Raw genomic sequence first — 21,693 nt, 5'->3', positions numbered from 1 at the left:
TCGAACCTACGACCGTAGCGGTCACGCGGTTCCAGACTGAAGCGCCTAGAACCGCACGGCCACACTGGCCGGCCCCCACCATCTGGTATCAATGCATCACATTATCACCCATTATATATAATCATTTTGATAGTACCCTTGATATTATAGATGAGTAGGACTTGACGTCAACAGTGTGTAACATTTTACTTTTTTTGAATAGGACAATGTTCCTCTCCAATAATTTTTAGATTAGTTACAATAAGCTTACGCTGCAAGAGAATTCGCTTGTATTTTTCAATATGTGGTCTGTTGTCGGTTTGAAGGCCTTCCATAACATCGGCAACGTAGTGCAACTCCACCGAGGGCTGTCTGGGGTAGGGTGGAGACAGCAATATGAAAGTTGCGAGCTGTCGAAGACGATCTTCATATTCCTAATGCGATTAGGACATCGTATACTCTTGACGACGTTTAGCACCTGTGCGGTCAGTCACCCAATTTCAGAATTCATGTTGAGTAATCCTGCTAAATTCCCATAATATTGTCTTTTTATATTGATGAGTAATATGGATAGTCGTCACGTTCATGTGCCGTCTACAACGCAAATTGAATTTTACTATCCTAGGAACTAACCTGCAATACGTTTTGTATTTCATAATCGGAACTATCTGCATTAACCGTCATCAGAGCAATGTCAGGGAACAGAATGCAGCAGTGCCTTGGTACCTACTTGAGGACGTGCTTGAGTCGTGCTCTAAGGAAAGGGTAGTTGCTGGTTCACATTATATTACACTAGCGAGAAGTCCGACGTTTCCTTTTCTCTGCAAACATCCAGAACTAAATTCAGTAACTAAATGCTAAGAATATATTTGCATTGTGCCAACTCAAAGATCAATAGATATGGATATAGACATAGATATAGATTTTTGTATTTAAAGCCATTCTCGTTCTGCGTTGGAATAAACATCATTCATTATTTGCTTGTTCTTGTTACGATTGTTATTGTCATTATCTCACTCGCAAGAGTTTTCACATTCCTATTTGGTATCGATGCACATGAAGAGTGGCTATGAAAGAAGGGAATACTAAATGTTACGTCATGAAGAATACACTCATTTACTTCGGCTCCTCGTGATCTACGCTACAGGAGATGTGAGATACATAAAGTTGACAGTGTGAGGACAGACATGCTGGCACAACTCTGCAACTACACAGTGTTACCAGATAAAATGGTGCTGCGGAAGCGAAAGTGTAGTACGGACTTTGCCACAGTAGCAGACAGCTGCTAATTTCGGACCATGACCGTGGATTACACTTCGGTCAGTGCTGGTTAGAATGTTGCAACTGTAAATGGAAGGCTTTGTTTGATAGTCTTGTGCTGATGCTGTCTGAATAAATTATGCCATTGGATAAAAAGCGGTTTAGTTTTGCGACCTAACCCACGAGGGGGGAAGGCACAGTGGTCTGCTTCAGGAATTCCAAGCAATAAAACACAAAAAACAACCCAGGAAGGGTTCGAACAGCTACTTTCATGCAGACTCATGCATTTGGAATCTGTTAATCGTTAGGGGTCAAACAAGAGGGTAACATTACTGAAACAATGATCGGGCTACTTAGTATATAATAGAGCATACAGATTTCAAGGAGGAAACGTATGAAGACGCAGACTTCCTCGTTATCAATATGTGCGGCATATCTTTCGTGTTAACGAAAGTACATTCCCGCTTTACCTCTTCTTACGTCTCAAATGAAATGAATGCCGTGAGGAATCGAATATTTGTTGACTGCGTCTCTTCTTGCTTCCATCCTTACCAACATATTTCTTCATTCTCGCGGTAATCATATTCTATGTGTATGCTGCAAAAGATTGCACGTGGACAAATTCGACATCGAGGTGCAAGGCGTTTGGTATCTTACATTATATTCAATTCGAATAAGCTTCCGATGTATTTTTACTTCGTTTGTATTTTTAGATGATTATGAACGTTACGGAAAATTATCTCACATGCTTTATGTTGAATGAGACACATTGAATGATCCGTTTTGCTTTCCCTACGTTGAAATGATATAACGTCGGCGTCAACAGCCTTCTTCCACGCCGGAAGCTGAAACTTGTAGCATTCTGGATTAATGATAATTGAATGTCTCAAATGTATACATAGCCCACAAGGCGACGTCAGAAACCATCAGGGGAGAACGCCGCATAAAAACCAAGTGATTTCCCTAAATCGCTTCAGGCAAATGCCGGGATGGTTCCTTAGGAGGGGCACGGCCGATTTCCGTCCCCATCCTTCCCTAATCCGAGCTTGTGCTCCGTCTCTAATGACATCGTTGTCGACGGGACGCTAAAACAGTAATCTCCTCCTCCTCTGTTTGTGTGTTTAAGGTTGCGTTTTGAGGCTCAGGCAACATCGCAGTGACTATAGTCCGCCTCTTGCTGCCAGTGTGTCGTTAGCTCAGAGGTTCCCTTGTGCGTTGCAGTGCTCGTACTACATGACATAGCAGTTCCAATCACGGTAGAAGCCGCTGACTACAACCTTTTATTTTCCATTTTAATTAATGGAGTTGCAAACTGCTAGTAAAAATTTCTTATGCGAAATCTTAAGAATGCCTTTAAACATCAATCTTCGTCCGATTTCGACTTAGTAAATTAAGTTAAAATCATGGATGTCTGCTTTGCAAATGCCAAGGTGCTTCACTGTAAAATAGGTCCTGAAAAGATTCAAACCGACTGTCAACGATATAAATCTGAGCTTTGTTCGTCATATAGGTCTAACATGTCAGAAGGTTGTTTATGAAGTGCACATGGTGATTAATATAGTTCCCTTCTTCTAAATTTTAGCAATAGCATTTAACTGTAGACGTTTTCTAACACCGGCGTTAGCAATTCCTTTCTGCTCTCTGAAACCTGCAAAACGACAAATTTTTCAGGTTTAAATCTGATGACCTTAACTATCACTTCCGATCAACAATAAATACTTCATGAACCCATACATGGAACTCAAAACGTGCGGTGTTCCTGCACTGCTGCAGAGCATGCATTGCAAGGTATTCACACAGTTTATCGCACAGACTTACCATAAGGAATGGAACAAGAACTGTAATACACTTTACACCACAGACGCTTACTCTGGCTTGACGATCACATCCAAACATTGATCAAAAGTTGCACAAATAATTGAGTTTGAAAGGAAAAGAAACGAGGTATGAAGCAATTATAAATTCATCGAATGTAGTGAGGTGGTTTAATTTCACCCCAGTCTATAAAATTAATTCCGGGCCATACTCAACTTTTGCCGATTAATGTAATATAATACCCGCCTACTAATCAGGGCGTCTGTCTCCGTTGCTTTTGAGCGTGAATGGAAATTGTAGAAATTTTCTGTGGAGCAACATTTAATAATAAAGCGTTTCATATCATCAAAAGCGATGAGCGGTAGCAGGCGCTTTCGGTAAAGAACGGGGCAGTGCAGCGCCGCTGCTGTCGCCACGGCCGCTGCCAGTAGCCAGCAAATGGATCCCGGAGCTTTGCCGCATACGGCGTCCAGAGGGGGACAGTCTGCTGGAAATCTGCCGCAAAATCGTTACTGGATAAAATTTTGATATCGGTGTGTCAGAAAGCGAAATAGGTTGAATATGCGCTACCATCACATTCACGTCTTCAGCATTCAGACAGAAGAGGCTATAAAAATATTTTATGCCAGCTGCTCTCGATCCAATGACATTATGAACAAAAACAACGCACGCTACCGCTAGACCACAGACTTAATCAGCCAAGGGTTTCTCTATCATGGGACAAGTTTTCTTCCAGGAAGTGCCGCAGTCTACAGTGTTGCCAGATTGTGCAGATGACCAGACTTAAAGAAAAAGCGGGTTGGCCAGTTTTTTTGTCCCATGTCGCAATCGGCGCAGACTTAGCCTCTGAAGCGGCCGGCCACCGGTCGAGTTTTATGTCAAAGAGTGTACAGGATTTTATGGTGAGGAAGTTGCTTGCTAGAGAACATTGGCGTAACATTTCGTTTGCTTAGTTTTCAGCTTTGTAAATGTGCTTTGTGGCCAAGGTTGTTTTGAGTAAAATGCTTTATTCCCTGTCCGAAAATCTATATAGGTCTTTCATTTGCTCATCCTTGAGTTGGGCTATGTTCACGTTACAGTCCAACTTATTTAGAATTACCAAGGGTATTAGAAATTATATGGGTTTTCGTTTCATTGCTGATATGTCGTGTTCGTTTTCTTGATTAATAATCAATAATTTTCCAGTTCCACCTCATTTATTTGTCATTCCTAGGCCACTTATAATTTATCATGCTTCCCTCGTCAGTCTTATGTGCTCATATAGTCTTCAGTAAAGTCGTAAATGACAGGGCAGCACTTAACTGAATACATTCAGCCTTCAGTGGAATGGTTATTTAAACAAAGCGCGATTGTCAGACCATATAGTTATTTCTTAGCTCGCGTCTTACAGCGAGTATATAATTGGTCTGAGCCACTGAAAACTTAAGGACACGTGTTGATCCTAAGTACGTTGGAGTGACTATGGTAATTAAAGCTTTTTTGTAAGTAGGTGTGAAGCTATACAACGTGTATTCTACATCTCCATTGAATGTACTCGGTCTATAAGGGAACCTACGATCAAGATCTCTTACAGTTATAGTTATACTATTACAGCTTTTCCTACCTCCGAAATCATAAAAAGAAGTCAATATTCATCCACGTGTCAAAACTTTGTGAGGGAATGATAATGGTTTCAGAACATTGATACTGAAGTCATTGATAGTCAAGTATTCAGCTTCAATACAAAATGAAGTAGGACGTTTTGAGAGTCTCGCCAAATAATTTGCGAAACGTCCTCAGCAGAAATCCGAGTCAGTTCCTTCCCCCTAAAATGAACATCCAAAATTTATTCTGAAGAGATTGCACAAAAGCTCAAGGAGGTAGTAAATATTACTTGGAGAGGTTTTAATGTGACAGAACGTTAAACAGTAAACGCAATTCGAACATATCTTAGAACCACTGTCAGAGCTAATGAACTAATTTAGCGAAAAGTGGTTGCTATATGCGTCTTTCTAGGGTTGTTCCATTGAATTATAAAACAGAAGACGTGGAGAAAATGATTCAACATATACATTTTCGCAGACTGTGTAACACTAGTCCACATTCATCCAGAATGATATTCCCTATTCGCTTATGCAATTCTACGATCAGTTCCTAAACACAGTGACGCTAGGATGGACAGTGACACTGATGAGATTTTTTTATTTATCACTTTTATACAGTCATTTTCAGTTATTTATCTTATTGTAATTAATTTTTAATATTTGGTTTTGTAAGACATTTTATGTTTGTAAGGTATTTTGATTAAAGTGTTTAAATTAAGAGATGCTTTGAAATATTTACATATTTTTTTCAGTGGGAAATCATACTGAATTATATTTCGAGCTGGATTATTTTAATGATGAAATATATTCCAACCCTAGGCATAATACTTCAAGAAAAGGAGTTGGTCATTTAGTGCAAGAAGAGTTATTGTTTTCAGAAATTTTGTGTTTATAAACTGCAACTGAAACTAAAAGTAGAAGTTTATCACTCCATAAATGTTTTCATGTATATGATAAATATACAAACAAAGCTGTAATAAGTTCCAGTTTTGAATACTCGCTTGCACCTTGTGTCAAACATACATTATGTACAATTACCTGAAATAAAGGTAAGTATAACGTATTGGCTGCGATGGTACCCTTCAGATATAGGGATTTATAAGTTCTAAAGCTGCGCTCCGTTTGCTCGTTACAGAAAAAGTGACGATGCTCTGAAGTGTTTGCCTGCTATTTCCTCTATACCAAACGAGTTGGTGCAGGACAGTGACTCTTTTTTTAGAGGACGACAGCAAAAATCCAGAGTCAGCCATCAAGATTTAAGTTTTCTGTGGATTCTTTAAACCGCTTAAGATGTAGGGTTTGATCCTATGGAAGTGCGTGGTTGATTTCCTACTCTACCTCAAGTTCCTGCCATGTCCATAATGACCCTGTCCTTGGTAAGACGTTGTCTCTTTTATTTTCTTTACCTGAGTGTAGCCATGTATGTAAGTGAAACATGAACGATTAATAGTTAGGACAAGAAGAGAATAGAAGCTTTCGAAATGTGGTGCTACAGAAGAATGCTGAAGATTAGATGGGTAGATCACATAACTAATGAGGAGGTATTGAATAGAATTGGGGAGAAGAAGAGTTTGTGGCACAACTTGACAAGAAGAAGGGACCGGTTTGTAGGACATGTTCTGAGGCATCAAGGGATCACAAATTTAGCATTGGAGGGCAGCGTGGAGAGTAAAAATCGTAGAGGGAGATGAAGATATGAATACACTAAACAGATTCAGAAGGATGTAGGTTGCAGTAAATACTGGGAGATGAAGAAGCTTGCACAGGATAGAGTAGCATGGAGAGCTGCATCAGACCAGTCTCAGGGCTGAAGACCACAACAACAACAACAACAGTCTCGTGATGGAAAAAAATGGAAAAAAATATGAGGGCTATAAATTGAAAGTAATAGAAAATGCAAATGCACGTACACAAGACATAAAAGGGTAGCGCGTTGGTGGAGCTGTCACTTGTACTCAGATGATTCATGTGAAAAGTTTTTCGACGTGACAATGGCCTCACCATAGGAATTAACAGATTGTGAACGCGGAATGGATGTTGGAGCTAGACGCATGGGACATTACATTTCGGAAATCGGTAGGGAATTCAATATTCCGAGATCCGCATTGTCAAGAGTGAGCCGAGAATACGAAATTACCGGCCTTCCTTACCTCTTACCATGGACAACGCAGTGTCTGACGTATAGTTGTCAGTGCTAACACACAAGCAGCAATGCTTGAAATAACGACCGAAATCAATATTGAACGTACGACGAACTCATCAGTTAGGTCAGTGCGGCGAAATCTGGCGTTGATGGGCTATGGCAGCAAACGACAGACCCGAGTGCCTTTGCTAATAGCACATCGCCTGCAGCGCCTCTCCTGTTGTGGTAACCATACTGCTTAGATCCTAGACTACGGCAAGTTCGTGGTCTGGTAAGATGAGTCCTGATTTCAGAGCTGATTTTAGGATTCCAGTGTGGTGCAGACCCCACGAAAGCCTGGAGCAGAGCTGTCAAAAAGGAATTGTGCAAGCTGGTTGTGGCTCCAAAGTCGTGTGCGCATCTTTACATGGATCGTTGACTCGAAATGGTAATTTTCCGCTACGTTGAGCCCATTTGCAGCCATTAATGTCCTTCATGTTCCCAAACAACGAAGGAACTTTCGCGGATGACAATGCGTCACTGGGCCGTAATGGTTCGCGATTTGTTTGAATAACATTCTGGACAATTGAAGCGAATGATTTGACCACCCAGATCACCCAGCATGAAACCCATTGAAGGTTTTTGGGTCATAATCCAGAGGCAGTTCGTGCACAAAATACACTACTAGTCATTAAAATTGCTACACCACGAAGATGACGTTCTACAGACGCGAAATTTAACCGACAGGAAGAAGATGCTGTTATATGGAAATGATTAGCTTTTCAGAGCATTCACACAAGGTTGGTGCCGGTGGCGACACCTACAACATGCTGACAGAGGAAAGTTTCCAACCGATATCTCATACACAAACAGCAGCTGACCGCCGTTGCCTGGCGAAACGTTGTTGTGATGCCTCGTGTAAGGAGGAGAAATGCGTACCATCACGTTTCCGACTTTGATAGAGGTCGGATTGTAGCGATTGCGCTTTATCGTATCGCGACATTGCTGCTCGCGTTGGTCGAGATCCAACGACTGTTAGCAGAATATAGAATCGGTGGGTTCAGGAGAGTAATACGGAACGCCTGCTGGATCCCAACGGCCTCGTATCAGTAGCAGTCGATATGACAGGCATCTTATCCGCATAGCTGTAACGGATCGCGCTGCCACGTCTCGATCCCTGAGTTAACAGATGGCGACGTTTGAAAAACAACAACCATCTGCACGAACAGTTCGACGACGTTTGCAGCAGCATGGACTATCAGCTCGGAGACTATGGCTGCGGTTACCCTTGACGCTGCATCACAGACAGGAGTGCCTGCGATGGTGTACTCAACGACGAACCTGGGTTCACGAAAGGCAAAACGTCACTTTTTCTGATGAAACCAGCGTCTCTTCACAGCTTCATGATGGTCGCATCCGTGTTTGGCGACACTGCTGTGAACGCACATTGGAAGCGTGTATTCATCTTCGCCATACTGGCGTACCACCCGGCGTGATTGTATGGGGTGCCATTGGTTACACGTCTCGGTCGCCTCTTGTTCGCATTGACGGCACTTTGAACAGTGGACATTTCAGGTGTGTTACGACCCGTGGCTCTACCCTTGAATCGATCCCTGCGGAACCCTACATTTCAGCAGGATAATGCACGACAGCATGTTGCAGGTCCTGTACGGGCCTTTCTGGATACAGAATATGTTCGACTGCTGCCCTGGCAAACACATATTCCAGATCTGTCACCAACTGAAAACGTCTGGTCAATGGTGGCCGAGCAACTGGCTCGTCACAATACGCCAGTCACTATTCTTGATGAACTGTGGTATCGTGTTCAAGCTGCATGGGCAGCTGTTCCAGTACACGCTATCCAACCTCTGTTTGACTCAATGCCCAGGCATATCAAGGCCGTTATTACGGCCAGAGGTGGTTGTTGTGGATACAGATTTCTCATGATCTATGCACCCAAGTTGTGCGAAATTGTAATCACATGTTAGTTCTAGTATAATTTATTTGTCAAATGAATAACCGTTTATCATCTGCATTTCTTCTTGGTGTAGCAATTTTAATGGCCAGTAGTGTATTTCGCTTGTAATACTTTCGCAACCATGAACGGAAATAGAGGCCATACAGCTCAGCATTTCTACAGGGCACTTCCCGTGACTTATTGAGTCTATGCTACGTCGAGCTGCTGAGCTACGCCTGGAAGAAAGAGGTCAGACAAAGTATTGGAAGGTGTCCCATGACTCTCGTCACGTCAGTGCATGTTGCCACTGTAATACGTGTGGATAGTGTACAAGCTTTTGAACCAAAGTTCAGTACGAATAGCTCAAAATTTTTCGTCATTTAATTGTAGCTGAGTAGAGCTTCTGCCTTTGATCCAGGCGGATGGTGGTAACTCACGTATTACGGAGGATTAATTTCATGAATGTCGTTATGTAAGTACACACTCAGACAAATTATTATCACCGCCTGCAGCGTAGCTTGTCGGCCCATCTTTGGAACATAGGACTGGAATAATTATATGTAACAAGCATTCAGTCCTTGGTGGGTTTTCTGAGATACCAAACGTGTACGCAAAGGTCACGCATTTACCTCGAATTACGGGCTGGTGGTCTATGAACACCGACCGTACCAATGTGTTCACACCCGCTTCAGATCAGGCGAATTCAGTGGCCATCAATGTGCGTTCACCATCGTGCTCCTAAAACACTGCCGCACGATTTTAGCCTTACGACGAAAGCTATTATACTCAGTCGCCGTCGGGACAACAGTGTGAAGGGACGTGACTGGACCGCAGCAATTTTCACGTAGACCAGTGCTGTCGTGGTGCTTTAGATTAGAACCACTGGTGCCATCTCAACACAGATGAAACCTGGGTGACGGCGTACAGGTGCACGCCCATCGTCCTGGTACAACAGGAAGCGTTATTATTCCGACAACCCGCGTCCACTGCAATTGTAATTGATAACCATATGTATGCCAACGGCCTTGCCGCAGTGGTAACAGCGGTTCCCGTCAGATCACCGAAGTTAAGCGGTGTCGGGTTGGGCTAGCACTTGGATGGGTGACCATCCTGTCTGCCGAACGCTGTTAGCAAGCGGTGTGCACTCAGAGGTTGTGAGGCAAACTGAGAAGCTACTTGATTGAGAAGTAGCTGCTCCGGTCTCGGAAACTGACATACGGCCGGGAGAGCGGTGTGCTGACCATATGCCCCTCCATATCCGCATCAAATGACGCCTGTGGGCTGAGGATGACACAGCGGCCGGTCGATACCTTTGGCTGTTCATGGTCTGTTCGGGAGGAGTTTAGTTTAGTTTTTAATCATATGAATGCCTAGTGTCCATTCTTTCGGACATGTCCGTAAAAACACTCCGAATCCGCAGCTGTGACACATCTAATGTAAATTGAAGGTGGAGGCGAGAATAAAATAAAGGAAAGGGAGACGATCCCTGCTGTCAGATGTATCGGGACATTACACAGAATCAGCGCGGACGAGTGAAAATGTGTACAGGGCCGGGATTCGAATCCAGTATCTCCTGCTTACTGGACAGGTGCGTTAACCACAGCCCCACCTGGGATGCAGCATTATAGCAACTGCACGGACTATCTCGGCACGCCTGAGAGCCGATTCACACCTCCATTGAGCGCCACCTATAGGAGTCCCTGTCCATTTCCTCCGTGTTCGCTACTCTTGAGACTCACACAGGAGGGCGGACGTATTTGTGCATCCGCACGGAAGAAGTTGGATCCATTGCCCAGTCAGACTAATCAATTATATGAATACGTCGTGTCTGTTCCTTCTCACATCTCAGAGCAGCGAACATGAAGGAAATGAGGAGGGACTGCAGGTAGGTGGCGCTCGATGGGAGTGTGAATCGGCCGTGAGGCATGCAGAGACAGTCTACGCAGTTACGATAACGCTGTGCCGCAGTGGTCAACACACTTACCTAGTAAGCAGGAGGTCCTCGGTAAAAATCCCGTTCTTGTACACATTTGCACTCGGCGCTGCCGATTCCACGCAATATCCCCAGGCATCTAACAACAGCCTCCCATTCCTTTCCTTTCTTCCCCTTTCCTCCTTCAATTTACATCTAATTCGTAATTTCACTAACACGCAGACTTCCTCTGCTTCAGAATGTGCTGATCTGTGTACTCTAAGAAACTTGTGCCTGGACCTGCATTGCATTGTATCTGAAATCCCTGGGCTAGCAGGAAAGGGCGGATGCGGTTATATTTGTGGAAGGGGGAGAAAATAAGTTATTGTTATTTGCACTCAACATATATACTTTATTTCTTAAAACACAAATCACACAAGCAAGAACCGAAACTTAATTTAGATCGGCTGAAGGCCACATCGAAAATCCAAGGCACAAGGACTAAGCAAGGAATTGAGATACAGGAGTTCTTCTGGAGGTTTCGCTTCTTCAAAACAAAAATTTTTATCTTTAACATAGATAGGCTGAAAGCCTTAGCTTAAATTTGTCCCATAGAACTCGGCTGAAGGAATCACATTAATCAAGAACAATGTTACAGCTTAAGGCCGAGACAAACATTTTCAAAGTTTAATCTAAATAGGCTGAAAACTCGGCTGAAGGCCGCATATCAACAAAACAATTTAACGGCTTAAGGCCTAGGAAGAAGAGCTTTCAATTTGAAAAGGCTGAAGGCCTTATCTTAAAATATTTCGTGTAAAACTCGGCTGAAGGCCTCATATTAAAGAATAACAATCTTATAACTGAAGGGCTAGACAAGGATTTTAAATTTTTAATTTAAGAGAGATAAATACTCGGCTGAAGGCCACACACCATGCAGAAAACAATTTTATGGCTTAAGGCCTAAAGGGAAGAGCTTCTAAATTTTTACTAAAATAGGCTTAAGGCTTTATCCTAAAATGCTTCACATAACTCTCGGCTGAAGGCCACATACGAAACCCAAACAATCTCACGGTTTAAAGCCCAGACAAAGAAATTTCGAATTTTTAATTTATGCCGGAAAACTCGGCTGAAGGACACATAATAACTAGAAAATATTTCTTTCGGCTTAAGGACTACACAAAATTTTTCAACTTTTGATCTGAAAAGCCTGACAACTCGGCTGAAGACCACATACCAACTTGAAACCAATTTACGGCTTAAGGCCTAGGCACAAGGAATTTTCAATTTTAATTCTGAAAGGCTGAAACTCGATTGAAGGCCACACATCAAACAAAAAACAATTTGTTTAAGGCTTAAGGTCTAAGAAGAAAAGCCTTGCAATTTTAGTAAGCTAAAAGTCGGCTGAAAGCCACACAGAGTACTTAAGACTAAAAATGAAATCATTATGTAAAACACAAGGAGCGGCGCTTGGAAGGTTCCAAGGATCAGCCTGGGAAGGCAAAACTAAAGCACGTTTAGGTGAGACAGGCAGCCAGACCGACAACCTCTTAATTGGAAGGCAACCCAACGGAAAGCCAGCCGAAGAACCAACCAACAAGATCAGTTGTTCTCCTCCACCCGACCAGCAAAATGACAACAAGATGTCAATAACACAACCTTCTGGATACTGGTGCCCAATCCTACCCAGTCAGAATAAGCGCCCAAAACTATCAACAACACCTCAACTGTCTGACTACACGCCGCGCTGGACAGGATCAACACGATGAGGAAATTACACTGTACAAAAGTAAGTCAAGGACCAGGGCTGGTGACCCGAACATCAACGGCCACAAGGTAGCACATACCGCTGGTACACTTCACTAAGGAAGGAATGAATTAAATTAAGTTAAACGCCTCACAGGAAGACGGCTGCAATTCTAGCCGACTTCAATGCACACACATAGCTGCTTGCGGGGATCTCCCAGAAAGCGACAACCAGGATCAAACGAAGAGATGTGACAGCAGTTGAGGCTTGATAGTAGGTTACGTGAGGACTCCACTTTAGTGTCCAGGATCGATGGGCGACGAACTTCGTAACCCTCGCAAGAAGCGCCTCACAACTCCAGCCGCGCGTGCACGCCGCCAGCGGCTCCGTCCTGACAACGCGCCGTGGAGACTCCCTCCCTGCTCTGCCCCAACAGACCGACCGCCACACACAGCACAGCCAAATATATCCGCCACACCAAAGATAGTACAGCTGTACTAGTATCGATACGCGTTGCTGCTGCCACTCACAGAGAGAAGACAGCAACGTTATGGTGGTAGCAGAAGAAGAAATAAGACACCACTGGACTGGAACCAATGATAAAAAGACATGACGCGAGCCAGCCACAGCTCAGTATCATTAGATCTGCCACAGATCGCTGCCTACCCTTCTTTTTGCAAAGCACGCAAAACTCCGACATCTGTGGCGAGGGGTGTCCGTCCAGTATCTTGTCGTTTACTCGTGGTTTCACCGTCTTCAATCACTTTCCATAGTTGCTTGCAACAGCAGCATACGGGCAGCCCACTAATTTCGGGGTTTCCGAGGTGGCCTTGCCAGGAGGCAGGCAATAACAATCCGTCCTTCGTCTAAGTCGCATTTGTGAATGGATATGCCCATTAGCAACCCGTGCTTGTTCCGACAAAATTTCCGTATTGGTCTCGTGTCCTCTTACTTATTACCTTCACTGTGTTACGCCATCGCATTTTATCTTGAATAATGAAACCAGTGGCTGTATTTTAATGTAATGTCGTTTATTCTTCATAAAACACGCTAGCAGTTTCGACAACACATGGTGTCATCTTCAGTCCCCGCACGTAACCTGCCACCCACAACCGTTTCCATGTGCAGTTAACTGAATCGTATGCAGTGGGCCAAAATTAACTCGATTATGTACCTTCCGCCCGCTGCATACAACTGTGTTCATTGCACATGGAAACGTTGTGGATGGCAGGTTACATTGGCGCCATGAAGGTAACACCATTTGCCGTAGAAATTGCTAGCATGTTTTATAAAGAATAAATGACGTTCGATTCAAATACAATTGCTGGTCTCGTCATCGTTATTCAAGTACCGTGTGTTCGGAGGCAATCTCACTTGATAGATTACCAGATACGCGTTTTATCTGGCGATGGCCAGCAGACATAAAATTTTGGTCAGTCAGCGTATAGTGATTCTTTAATTCTTCATTGACAACTGATTTTCACGATTCGAGTTGCATCGCATTTCTTATATCTGAACAATTAGCAGTCGTGCCTGGCTTAACACAGTTAGCACTAAGTATCTATGTCTAGATGACTTGTCTGATGTACTGGTAGTTTTGTTTACAGGCCACTGCGTAGAGCTGTTATTGAAATTTAGAGAAGAGCATCAGATAACTGAATGTCATAACTCTCACAAACGATCTGTACGATACTGCAGTCCCTGTGTTGTTAGGAAGAACCATGCAGTGCTCCTTTGGACATGCATGCATGCGTCTCCGGAGGAACAGTACATCTTTCTTCTTAACAACACTGGCGCTGCTATATTGTATCTATCCACCCATATCAGGCAGCGACTTTCAATTAAAAATATCCTCTCCTGCACAGGAATAACATAATCTGAGTATGAGAGCAGGTTTCGACGCAGGAACGATGAAATGTGGAAGCTGTGTACGGAGAACCAAAGCGGTTCACGAGACCGCTCGCGTAAAGAGGGGAATCCGGGTTCGAGTTCCGGTACGGCACAAATTTTCATTTCGCCATTCCGTTCTACAGCAGACGGTTGGTCGTATTCGAAACTGCGAATACATTTAATGTGTTTTATGATTTGAGCACTGCTCGCCAGAAAAGGGCTCCAGTACTTGTCCGGCACAGGTACTTTTTCTGTGTGACCGTTTTCCTTTATTTACTGTCACACCTCTTAAAGCACTTTCTGCACACACAAAAAAATAATTTTAATATCAAATACGTCCAAATAATGTAGGGAGTCGGCAGCAGCTTGCTCCGGCCGGTCACGAGAGCCGGGCAGCCTTTAATGTATATGTATTACTCAAGGTAGTTCTTCCGTTCACCATTAGATGACAATAGCATCGTTTCCACAGCGGCGGTGGACTTCAATTCATCATGAAATGATAATTAAATCAAGACCCTACGCTGCCGACAGGCAGTCATTTCGATCTACGGGGACAATTGAGAATTTGTGCTCCGACCGGGACTCGAATCCGGGATCTCCTGCTTACATGGCAGACGCTCTGTCCACCTGAGCAACCGAGGGCACAAGGGACATATCCGAAAGCACAGATACCAAATTCATATATAGTTCAGGCTAACTGGCCATTGACCTTCTTCTTCTGTGCGAATGCACACGTATTGCCCGAACTCTTACGGGACACGGTAAGATTGTCTGCCGCGAGTAATGAGTGTAATGGGCAGGGGCACTACGAATGTAGTCTGTAGACATTAAGTTGGGAATGTGAGTCTCACGGAGAGCGTGCAAGGGATAAGTCCCTGCAGTCACCCTATCCACATGTCCGAAATAACAGACACCGTCTTCACATAATAATTCACCATGGTTAAGCCAGTTTGCATGAAGTATTTATCAATTGTACACCTAAATTTTCTTCATACAGCTGTCTATCTATTAGCGAAAACCACTTAAAAATCCTTAGTGTTGTTAGTACAAGCATACAGACAAAAACAGCGGTGCGAGTCTTTAATTTACATGTGCTGAGATTATCACATGTGACAGCTGTCACGATTTCCTTCACAATATTTGTTCCTAACTTCATTTTACTCTCTTCCACCGTATCTTTCAATATATACTTATGTAATGAGATGTGTGTTATTTTCTGTTTCGCTTGAATGGAGGAAGACCGTAAGCTGAGGATAGGGGAAAGTAGAACGATTCAGACTCGGGGCTAAACTGAAAGGGGTATACGTTAATTGCTCGACCTTTGCGGGTGATCTAGCCATTTCCGGCAGTAATATTGACTTAGCAGTTCTAAACATTGCTCGATAGACAGAGATATCTGAGAAAGAATGATTGAAGGTCTCCTTCCCGAAAATGAAAAATATGAGAAATATAAAAGATAGATGAGAACGGATGATTTTAAACCGGTACCTAGTTCAGGTAATACAGCAGAATATCTTAGAATAGGAAGCGGTCAATCACAGAATTTGTAAACTGTATCAGGAATACCATCTGCCAAAAAATTTCTACAAGAAAAAGTCGCTGAGTATTGGTGCCAAGTTAAGACGTGTCATTGGACAAATCATAAGGATTATAAGCTTCAGACTCTTTGATTATTAATAAATGGGGATTAGTAGATATAGTAGTCAAAAGAGAACACAGAATATTGAGGAATATTTTAGGCAACAGATGGATTACCAGACACACAATGTTTCAATGTTTGAGATCAAATGAGGCACTGCAAAGAATGGTAGAACCAATACGTTGGATTAAATGGAAAAGCTTGTTGTTCTTAATGGCACATATTCAAAAAGTTCGATGATCGTATAAAAAAAGAAAATCTGGTATTTCATTATACCAAAAGCAAAAAGAAGGTGATGTAAACTTAAAGAAATCAGTACCTCAAAGAACAAAATCATGGATACAATTAAACTCAGGCAAATGGTGGAAAAGTACTGAAAATACCTTTCCACTCTCCTGTCATTTGGGTGTGCAATAATGGTGCAAATACAACTCCTCTATTTGATATTCACATCACTCCAGCGTAATATTCATTAATTTGAATTATCAGGAAATAAAGTATGAGCCATTTCGAAATTGACCGAATAGTGGAGAATCAGCATTAATCAAACTACTGCTATAGATGGCTGTTTACGAACTGAGGATGATTTCAGCAAGTGGTGGACTTTACTGCAAAGTCCATCATCTCTGTCACGCAAATTACTTGTGGCCACTCACCACGGTCCAGTAACATATACAGCTTGACAAATGCTAAGAAATAACTGAAACTTGCTAAGGATTAGCTGCCGATTGCTACAAAACACCCGACTAATGATAGTAAAAGGAAATGTAGAAGATACGACGTGACAGCTCCAACAAAGCATGTGTACAAACGCTCTGTATCCATTCGACAGCACGGTATTTGACTAAGGTTGTTGTGGAGCCAATTAGTGCGGCACTCCATTTGTTACAGCAACATGTCTGCAAGGCATTATTTGAGTGCTTAGGATCGTGGACGAGCAATTGGACTGCGCGAAGCCGGCCAAAGTGTCACTACTGTGGCTACAGTAATGGGTGAGTCCAAAAGTGTCATCTAGAGGTTAAAAAAGGACACCGGCAGAAGTATGCCAGTGGTCGCAGACATGCGACCACACCACAGTAGGATCGATACACATCCCTTGTGCTGAAAGCGAACCGATATTTTACTATATGAATTGAAGGTGAATAGGGGAGAAACGAAAGGAGAGGGAAGCAAGTAATGATATCACCTGTATCGGGACTTCATGCAGAATCAGCGGCGATGAGTGAAAATTTGTGCCAGACGAGGACTCGAAGCCGGTACGTCCTGCTTACTAGGCAGCTGTGTTACCACTGCAGCACCCAAACACAGTGTTTATCTCAAATGCCCGGACTATCTCGGCACGGTCCACAGGTGGTGGTAAACCCAGCGTCACCTAGCGCGGTCCATCAGCCACGTCCTCCAAGCTCGCTAGTTTTAGATTCCCGCAGGAAGTCGACATAAATGTGCATCTGCATTAAAGGTTGTGGATTCATTGCCCACTGAGGCGAATCAAATGAATGCATAGTGTTTTTTTCGACACGTCCAGATTGCAGAGGTTATGGCAACAGCCTACTAGGGTCATTCAGTAATTAAAGAGACAAATTGGTCTGGAGAATAAACCGTTTATTTTTACAAAACAATACTTTTTCTACTTTTCAAAATAATCCCCTTGAACATTTATGCACTTGTCTCAACGGGCTACAAGCTTTCTTATTCCGGCTGCAAAGAACTATTTATATTGATGTTTGAACCAATTTCCCACAAGCTTTTCCACGTCCCCTTTGTCCTGGAACCTCCTACCACGTAATGCCTCCTTCAGTGCACCAAACAAATGGAAGTCACTAGGTGCTAAATCACAACTGTAAGCGGGATGAGGTAGCCCATTTTGGCTATCGTTTCACGGGTTAGTTGAGAAATATGAAGACGTGCGTTGTCTAGCTGGTAAATCACACTTCTCCTCTGAGACCCACTGCATCTCTCTCTCATGGGTGGCTTCACTTTGTTTAAAAGCAAATCCGAGTATTATTGACTTCATTCTACGCTGCTCTTCGAGATAATCACAAAAACTGGACTTTCAGCATCCCAAACACCGTCCACATGACTTTTCCTGCTGATGCTTGGGTTTTGAATTTTTTGTTAAAGGTGAGTTGGTGTGCTTCCACTCCATGCTTTGTCTTTTTGATTTTGGCTCATAGTAGTGAACCCAAGTTTCATCACAAGTTAAAATTTTCGTGAGGAAGTGCTCACCTTTCCTTTAGCACACTCTCAATCTTGTTTCCTTGTGTTGCCGCGTCACCTCCTTTGGGACTCGTCTTGCAATTGTTTTGCGGTACTTCAGCTTATTGAAATGTGTGGGTTCTTAAGGGACCAAACTGCAGAGGTGATCGGTCCCTAGAATTACACACTACTTAAACCAACCTATGCTAAGAACCACACACACACTCATGCCCGAGGGAGGACTCGATACTCCGGCGGGAGTGTACTTCAGCTTGTTACAGATAATGTTATGAACTGTGCCAGTACTAACTTAAACCAAATCAACTATCATTTACACAGTCACAAGGCGGTCGGTACGAATAATATCATCAATTCGACTTTCAAATGAGGGAGCTGAAGCTGCAACTGGTCGGCCAGAACGGTGGTCGTCAGTCACTGAGTAGCTACAATTTTTGAACTGCCCTACCCACTTGAAAAAATTTGCAACATTCATACACCCTTCACCAAAACCCTTAGACATTCTACAGTATATTTTCACTGGTTTCTCGCCTGCAAAAAGTAAAAAACGAATAACAAAACGTTGTTCAACTAAAGTGGACGTTTGAAACCGACTCGCCATGCTGAACTGAATTTTTGAGGTTATAAGCAAAACAATGTTGATATGTCAGCTGATGAGGGCTCATCCCAGTGATGCCAACTTAAAGCCATAAAAGTACCAAACTTGGCCTACTAACAGTTTCCTCCATGGACCAATTTGTCTCTCAATTATTGAATGACCCTCGTAGTAAGCGGGAGATTCCAAGTTCCAGTAACTAGTCCAATAGGCCAGCAGACATATAAACTCGCGGCCGCTGTTTCTGCATAAAGTACCAATGCAGCTGATATCGTTAGTTCGGTTCCTTTCCTTCCTCCCCCCCCCCCCTCCCCCTTGCACCTTCAATTTGCAGAATATGTATCACAGCTGCGGATGCAGCGTGGCGTCTATCCTTTCGGACATGTCCAAAAGAACAGACGCCACGCATTGATATAAAACATACCTTATCCCGAGGCACACCGCTGCAAAAACTGCATCCGCTGTTGGTACACATATCCGTGTCAGAACCATTTCGCAGAGATTAAATCAGGCTGGTTTGCATGCTTAGAAGCCTGTCAATTGCACCCAAGTTAAACACTACATCGTCGAAGAAGAGGTAGTTGGGTAGGGAGCATGCTGGCGAGCTTCGCAACAATAATCCAGTTTGATGTTCCCCGACAACTCCCGCTTCACTGTGGCGAGTATTCTGGCCACCAGTTGGTATGGAGAGAGAGGGTAGCACGTTACCCACGAAAGATAGTTCATTAACATCAATGGTATTGCCTAGCAGTTATGGCGTTGGCAGACGTTATGCACAGTGGCTGAGTATTCTGGATCATGTCCGTCAGTTTAAGGGTGCATTAGTTACCGACGTTCTGTTTATAGACGACAATGCACGCCCATACAGATCCACTGAGGTGTTGGACACACTGTGGAGTGATGATATAGAACGTGTGGAATGGCCTGTGTACTTTCTAGACCTGAAACCTGTAGATCATGCCTTGGTTGCTGTTGGCAGACGTGTTTCTCCACGAACACTCCCTTCCTGAACCGTGCAAGAACTTGGAACAGCCTTGAGAAATGAGTAGGACAATTTCCCCAAGGACTCCTCAACAGTTTGGTAGGCAGCATGAATAACAGCTGAAATACGGGATTAGTGCCCAAGGAGGGCCTCTTCTTCATTGACCGGCCGATATCGATCTTTATGTTGGAGGTCTTACCAGTGTCAAACATGAACGTTATCCTGCTTTCCCATATGGTGAAATCTATCCATTTTTCCTTATAAATATCTCAGCCCACCTATATTAGGACGTGGATGATGGACAGCGCTAGGTAGTACTGGGTGGAAGTGTGGGTCAACTGTGGACCGTGCCGAGATGGTCCGCGCATTTGAGATAAACGCTGTGTCTGGGTGCTGCAGTGGTAACACACCTGCCTAGTAAGCAGGACGGCTTCGAGTCCTCGTCTGGCACAAATTTTCACTCATCGCCGCTGATCCTGCATGAAGTCCTCATGCAGGTGATATCACGGCTAAGCAGGGATGGCTAGAGGACATATATAAGTATGTAGAGGCTTATCTCACTAGGGGCAAGATAGATACTGCCTACAGCAAAATTAAAGAGATCTTTAGAGAAATGAGAGGCACTTCTATGAATATCAAGTGCTCAGATGGAATCCCAGTTCTAAGGAAAGAAGGGAAAGCAGAAAGGTGGAAGGAGTATATAGAGGATCTATACAAGGGCGATGTACTTGAGGACAATATTATGGAAATGGAAGAGGATGTAGATGAAGATGAAATAGGAGATACGATACTGAGTGAAGAGTTCGACAGAGTACTGAAAGACCTGAGTTGAAACAAGGCCCCGGGAGTAGACAACATTCCATTAGAACTACTGACGGCCCTGGGAGAGCCAGTCCTGACAAAACTCTACCATCTGGTGAGCAAGATGTATGAGACAGGCGGAATACCCTCAGACTTCAAGAAGAATGTAATAATTCCAATACCAAAGAAAGCAGGTTTTGACAGATGTGAAAATTACCGAACTATCAGTTTAGTAAGCCACTGCTGCAAAATACTTACACGAATTCTTTGCAGACGAATGGAAAAACTGGTAGAAGCCGACCTCGGCGAAGAACAATTTGGATTCCGTAGAAATGTTGGAACACGTGAAGCAATACTGACTCTACGACTTATCTTAGAAAATAGATTAAGGAAAAGCAAACCTACATTTATAGAGAAAGCTTTTGACAACGTTGACGGGAATACTCTCTTTCAAATTCTGAAGGTGGCAGGGGTAAAACACAGGGAGCGAAAGGCTATTTACAATTTGTACAGAAAGCAGATGGCAGTTATAAGAGTCGAGGGGCATGAAAGGGAAGCAGTGGTTGGGAAAGGAGTGAGACAGGGTGGTTGCCTCTCCCTGATGTTATTCAATCTGTATATTGAGCAAGCAGTAAAGAAAACAAAGGAAAAATTCAAAGTAGGTATTAAAATCCATGGATAAGGAATAAAAACTTTGAGGTTTGCCGATGACATTGTAATTCTCTCACAGACAGCAAAGGACTTGGAAGAGCAGTTGAACGGAATGGACATTGTCCTGAAAGGAGGATATAAGATGAACATCAACAAAAGCAAAACGAAGATAATGGAATGTAGTCGAATTAAGTCGGGTGATGCTGAGGGAATTAGATTAGGAAATGAGGCACTTAAAGTAGTAAAGGAGTTTTGCTATTTGGGGAGCAAAATAACTGATGATGGTCGGAGATGGTATAAAATGTAGACTGGCAATGGCAAGGAAAGCGTATCTGAAGAAGAAAAATTTGTTAATACCGAGTATAGATTTAAATGCCAGGAAGTCGTTTCTGAAATTATTTGTATGGAGTGTAGCCATGTATGGAAGTGAAACATGGACGATAAATAGTTTGGACAAGAAGAGAATAGGAGCTTTTGTAATGTGGTGCTACAGAAGAATGCTGAAGACTAGATGGGTAGATCACATAACTAATGAGGAGGTGTTGAATA

The sequence above is a fragment of the Schistocerca americana genome, chromosome 2 (genome assembly GCF_021461395.2).
Source record: "Schistocerca americana isolate TAMUIC-IGC-003095 chromosome 2, iqSchAmer2.1, whole genome shotgun sequence".
Lineage (NCBI taxonomy): Eukaryota > Metazoa > Arthropoda > Insecta > Orthoptera > Acrididae > Schistocerca > Schistocerca americana.
The sequence above is the reverse complement of the archived record's forward strand: the minus strand, read 5'-3'. Positions refer to the sequence as shown.